The sequence below is a fragment of the Helianthus annuus genome, chromosome 9, assembly GCF_002127325.2.
Source record: "Helianthus annuus cultivar XRQ/B chromosome 9, HanXRQr2.0-SUNRISE, whole genome shotgun sequence".
NCBI classification, from domain to species: domain Eukaryota; kingdom Viridiplantae; phylum Streptophyta; class Magnoliopsida; order Asterales; family Asteraceae; genus Helianthus; species Helianthus annuus.
This window is the reverse complement of record NC_035441.2, coordinates 49892809-49899720: the sequence shown is the minus strand read 5'-3', so window position 1 is coordinate 49899720 and position 6912 is coordinate 49892809.

The window sequence follows — 6912 nt, the reverse complement described above, 5'->3', positions numbered from 1 at the left end:
GTCTTTGGCTTTCTTTTTATAAAAATTTCTTTGAACTCTCACCAACTTCATAAGTCGAATTTTCAAAGATTTTGAATTTTTTAGTTGGTGACTCAACATTGACAACTTTTCCTTTAAGTTTTTCAGATACTCCCTGTTTTGTCTTTGTCATTTGAGAACAGGTTGATGCAATGTGACCAACTTCATTGCATTTGAAACAGGTTCTAGTCTCTATTGGATGAAACACTCCAGTTCCTTTCCTTTTCTTCTCAGCAAGAAACTCCTGGTTTGATTGTTTCCAGAAAGGTTTCTTTTGCTCTTCCTCAGCACTTCCACCTGAAATGTTTTTGTTTTAGAATTTTTCTCATTTTTATAATTTTCTGGGGGAATAAAACCAAGTCCTTTCTTTTTGAAATTACCATTATGGTTTGGTTTCTTTTGAAAGCCAGAACCAGAATTGTAACCTTTTTTTCTTGTTTAATCGTTGTTGAACTCTTGAAGTGTATTTTTTAGGTTTTTAAACAAGATTTAAATCTTTTATTTCAGAAATATTGATTTCTGTCATTTTGAAAACCTTTTTGATCATTTCAAAACGAACACTTCTTATTGGAAACTCTTTATCAGAATATAATTTGTCAGAATCATTCAAAGTGTATGCAACTTCAAATGTTTCATCATTCAAATTTGATTTTGATAGTAAAAACTCTTTACTGTACGCCCTTTTAACCATCGGTTTTGAACTGTTGACTGACGAACTTGACCCTCCAGACTCAGACTTTGACTCAGTCTCCTCATCAGTATCCAACACCTGATCGACCACCTTTTTTATTAACTCAGACTCATGATCAGTTTCAGACGATGTGAAAGTGACGTCAATGTTTTCTGGTAATTCATCAGTTGTGTCGGTTTTTAACTTTATATTGACTGCTATTTGAACTTGCTCCTCATTTGGTTTTCTGGGAGAATAACCTTCCCAAATCGGAGGCGGACACTTGTTATAGCTAACAGTCGGTTTCTTACCAGTATCTTTCTTCTTTGGCTTGTCATCTTGAAAAGCTTCGAAACCTGCAACAGGTGGACAAATTCGATCAATAAGATAATCAGAACTAGAATAACTCTGTAATAAACGTCTGATCCTCTCATTTTCTATTTTTTCGGTTTCCAACTCTTGTTTCCATTTTGCACTTTCTTCGATGTAGAAGTTAATAGCTTTTTGCTTTGTCATCATTGTTGCGTTCATCATTGTCAAAGCATTCTCTCGTTCAGAATTCGTCTTTTGAAGACCAGTTACTGTTCTGTTCAAAACATCATAAGATTCTTTCACATAGTTAAGATTGAACAGTAATTGTTCCTTCATCTTCTCATACTCTGCCAGCTTCTCGTCTTTTGCTGCACATTCCTTGCATGGTTCTAAACACTTTGAGCAAGGCTTGATGATTTCCACAATCTTTTCTACTTCAATAATCTTTTCAGATTCAACAACCTTTTCAGCTTTACTAATCTCCTCAGCAACAATTTTAACTTCTTCATTTTGAACAATCTCATCTTGTTGAGCAACACTTTCAGATTTCATCTGCTTTTGTTCTTTTGCTGCTCTTTTCTCCTTCAGCTTCTCCAAGCGATCTGCAAAATAAAAATTAAAACTTTCAGGAGAGAGATGATATTTTGCAACATTAATATGTCTTTCTTCTTCATCATCACTACTGTCATCAGTTAGTGATTGATCAAATTCTACTGATTTGTCAAAACTATCATCCGAAGAACCATAATCAGATGGTGTTTGATCAAAAACAATTTCCTTTTCTGAACTATCATCTGAAATCTGTGAGCTTTCATCTGATGAAACAGATTTTTCATCTTCATTCTTCACACTAACACCAATAGATTTCATCCACTCGGTGAACATATCTGGTTCTTTCACAATCTTAGCAATGAAAGCTTTAAACTCTCCCTTTTCATCCACAAACATATCCCAGCTAAATCCTTCAGGTAGCCTTTCATCATGCTGATTGATTAAGCATGCTTTGCTGTTGGATGAAATGTATTTGTTCCAGCTGAAATTGTCTTGATTCACTAAGCATGCTCTCTTTGAATCCTCAATCACTTTTCTACCATGAGCCACTTGTGGTTCTTGTTGTTGTTGCTGACCAACTTGTTGATATATGGCTTTCCGGTAGTAGTCATCTTTTCCAAACGGATTCTTTGCTTCACTTGCTTCTCTATTCTTGCATTCCCTCTTGAAATGACCTTTCTCCCTGCAACGAAAACAAGTAACTTTAGATTTATCAAAACCTAAAGTAGAAACTTGTGCATCAAGAAAATCATTTCTCCCAGTAATCAATTTGAACTTCTCTGCTCTTCTTAGGACACTAGCTAGACACCATTTGATGTCCATGACCTCCATCTCTTCAGCGTCTATCTGATCGTAATCCTCCTTTGTTAGCATAGGATTCCCGATCCGTCCTGCAACCAAACCTTCATAAGATAGTAGCACAGAACCAAGTAATGCAATGTGATCTTTCGCAACTTCTTTAGAGAAACTTTGACCATCAGGAAGATTCAAAGCAATGTTGCATTGTATCACATAACCATTTCCACTTTTAGAGCTTTGATGCTGAAAGCTTGATGTTGTATCTTTTGGATTAACACTCGGATATGAAGAGAATCCACTGCTTTTGTTAGAACCCTGATCAACATTTTCTGATGAATTTCCAGCACTAAAAGCAGTTTGAATCTTTGGGCTTCTTTCAACTTCTGGAACACTGCCTTTGTAGTACATTTTCACATCTTGTTGACCACTCGGATTATTCATCCTTGCAATCTTTTGCTGTTCCAGATCTTGACCCTCAATCTTCTCAATAAACTGAGAAATCGTCAAACCATCATAAACTCCAGTGTTCTTCAATATCATCAAGTAAGTACCCCACTCTTTTTGAGGTAAAGCATCAGCTAACTTGTCGACCCATTCTTCACGATCTTTGGTTATGCTTAGCATTGACATGGATCGCACTAAATGGCAATATCGTTCAATTAGCTTCTTTGTATCTTCCCCGGGCAAACTACTAAAAAGATCAAATTCCTTCTTAAGAAGTGCCTTTTTGCTCTTTATCATATTCTCACTACCCTCAAACTTGACTCTAAGAGCATCCCAAATTGATTTTGATGTCTTGTCATGTTGAAGCAATACAAAGATGTCTTCCTTAATAGCTTGCTGAAGTAGACTGATCATCATCTTTTCAGCTTTGTACATGTCTCTTTCTTGGTCACTGAATTCTGAAATTGTTTTCTCAACTTGCAGATTAGTACGTGGTAGAACATACTTCTTCAAGATACCCTCCCATGATCTCAGATGGTTAGCTTGAACCCAGTTTTCGAATCTGTCTTTCCATCCGTAATATTCTTCTATGCTCATTAGCTTCGGGGGCTTTTGTAAAGTTCCGGTCTCGTTTTCCAAGTTCATGTTCTAAGCAATGGATGCCGGAGTAGTCGGGGATGTGGCGAATGCGTTGTAGAATTCTTCACTCGTGATTTCGTAACACGTTTTTCAAAAACAATCAATTTCAAGCGAAATAACCAAACTGCCTTAAAGCGAAATCACCACAATACTCTCTCAAGCGAAATATCAACCCTCACTTTCAAGAGGAATACCGGTTGGAGCGGAATCACCAGTAACCTTCAAGCGGAATCTGATTTAAGCAAACTCACTGATTCCGCTTGAATCTTTTCAAGCGAAATACCAACTTTCGAGCGGAATCAGGCGATGTTGAAGCGAATACACTGATTTCGCTTGAAAATTTCAAGCGGAATAAAGCAAAACCAAGCAGAATCCTAAAGTATTCGTTCGAGCAGAATCAGGTCTAGGGTCCATTTCAGCCAATTTAAATGAGAATTTTGGTCTAAATCTTTCAAGGCTTTGTTAATACACACTTTTACACAATTTGTGAAAAATTTGTCCGATTTTAACCATTAAAACTTGTTCAAATGATGAAAGAAGGTGTAGAAGTCAGAAAACATAGTGAAATCAGGCTATAATATGCAGAACTCCTCCTCCTGAGCTTTGATGCCACTTGTAGGATCGTGTAGTTGACCCGAACGAGTCGTTCAGAGGAGCTTTGATCAGTTTCAGAGGCGGAAACTAAGAAACTGACTTAGAGACAGCTTGTACTTCACTTTAAACACCTTGTAGATTAATATAACACTGATTACACGCAAGAATCAAACTGGCAGCACCTCAGTATCCAAGTTCACAATTGATCTAACTGATTTCGCTCGAACTACCTATGACCTATATATAGTGTTCTGATTCCGCTTGAACATGCTCAAGCGAAATCACCTTTCAAGCGAAATCACCTCACTTGATCACTCAAGCGGAATAACAAACAACCTGCTTTCGCTTGAACAGTTTCAAGCGAAATCACTTACAAATGCACTTTCAAGCGAAATCAACTATACAAACTCCTATTTTCCTGAACTACGTGCCCTGATCTAACATATCTAGTGTAAGACTCGATACAAGACGAAGTCGACAGATGCATGCACTAACAGTTTTAACCGTGAAATCAACGGATTTAAGAATAATTCAGATCTGAAGGATTTCCACATGATTTCACAATGATTTTGCATAGATCTAAACATTTTCAAGGATAAAAGGATTGAAAGGAACTTTTCCAATTTTCTTTCTAACTCTTTTACACTCAATGCACTCAAAACCGATAGAATTTGAGCTCATTCAGACCTTCTACTCCTCGCTAGTGATGTGTCGGTTTGAGATCTGGATCCTATCAACGAGAATACCGATCTCGGGATAAACATGAACACCCGTCAAGGAACAGTCAACTGGTCGGATTAGGGTGGTTCCTGTTCGATCAAACAACTTGGGACTTGTCGAGGTTCTGTTGTTTAACACGTTATCACATCGTTTCGATCAAACTGCAAAACTTTTAAAAATAATCAAGTCTAAGACGATCAGGTTCGTTGGGACGGATTGTCGTTCGATCGGATAGCCATCCGATCGAGCTGCTATCCGATCAGATTGTACTTGGTTCCAACACTTAACATTTTCAAACTTTCAAGGCTCTGGACGTCGAACGGATTGCCGTCCGATCGGATAGCCATCCAATCGAACGACCATCCGATTATCTGACATTTGGAACTTCGACATTTAACCATTTTCACAACTTTCAAAGAACATCAGTTTCTAACGGATTGCTATTCGATCGGATTGTTATCCGATCGAGCGACAACCCTATGTGGAATCAGGTAGGAAGAGTCTAGAAACAAATTAAATAAAATCTGAGTTATCGGAATGGATATTTGTCTCTGAGAACAATGTCTGTAATAACTGTTTTTATATTATATGTTTGTGGTATGGGACATGAACCTTTAATAAATTATAACTAATAGTTGTTATGGATTCTCCTGGACAATATGTTTCGCTCAGTGTCGCCCCCCCGATGTTACCGCCATCGGTTGGGGTGTGACATTTGTGATACTTAGACCAAGACCATGTGTAGTGGTTTGGGTGAATAAAGCCCCTATCCTTGGGCGTTTTCCGTCATGTGGCAGTATAGTCAGCAAGGGGCATTATTGGGCGTTTTTTTCTAAAATGGGTGTAGTGGGGATGTGGGCATTATTATAATTAAAAAGGGGTGTTAAACAATTAAATAAAAAAAGTTTGATCACTTTTGTTACTTTAGTCCAAAGCTTAAATCTTTTTAATCTGGGTCCCAATAGTTTCGATTTTGTTGTCATTTCCAGTTAACATCTAGTTTTTTGTCCTTTTCCTCCCTTTTAATGAAGGACAAAATGGTCAGATTTTTTTAATTTGTTATAATAAAATGTTAAAAGACCATGTTACCTTTCATTAAAAGCGAGGAAAATGACAAAAATCTAGATGTTAACTGAAAATCTGACCAGATTTTGATTTTTGATGAAAATAGCAACAAAATTGAAACCACAGGAACCCAGATTCAAAAGGTTTAAGTTTTGGAATAAAATGAGCAAACCTCTATGACCATTTTGACAGTTTATTCTATTTAATTTGATGTATTAAAAGTTATAACATTATTTATTTATATATGTATGTATGTATATTTGAAGTCGATGAAGATGAACAGTTCAAAAAATTATATTTTTTAATTTTTTTATTATTAGAGCATTTTCTAATTTAAATTACCTTTTAGAATATTTTGTTTTTCGCTCGCTTATTACTTTTAAGGTATGACGTTTTATAAAATTTTGAGTATGCCGTTGCAATGCGTTTATTTATTTATTTATGTCTTTCTATAATTTTTACTCAGACTGAGGGGAGTGGGGCGACTCCCACCCCCAGATCGCCTGGTATCGCCTGGAACACCGCCCCCGGGGGCGACTTGGGTGGCGACCCCCTCTTGCCCGACTCAACCACGTCGCCCAACTCTCACACTTTCCCACAATGTATCCGTTGCCAACGGATAGTTTGGCCAAGCTTTTTTATTTTTTTTTTTTTTTAATCCAACCTTTATAAATAATACCCCATATCAAACACATTTTTACCACAATCTTCTCTCAAATCATCAAAATTTATACCAATCTTCTATCAACTCATGAAGCAAGAAATTCGAGAAAAATATAACCTTTGTTGAAGTAATTTTTTTATTTTGGTTGAAGTAATTTTTTTTTAGTTAGATGTATTTTTTTATTTTGGTTGAAGTAATTTTTTTTTTAGTTGATGTATTTTTTTATTTTGGTTGAAGTAATTTTTTTTTTAGTTGATGTATTTTTTTATTTTGGTTGAAGTAAAAAAAGACTTTTATAAAAAATAGGACTTTTTTTATATCTTTTACATAAAAAAGACAAAATAAATCAATCCACGTGTCGCAAGACGCCCCACCCAGCAAGGTTGCCGCACTCCCCCTTTTTTGGTCAAAATCCTCTTATGTGACGTGGCGCCAC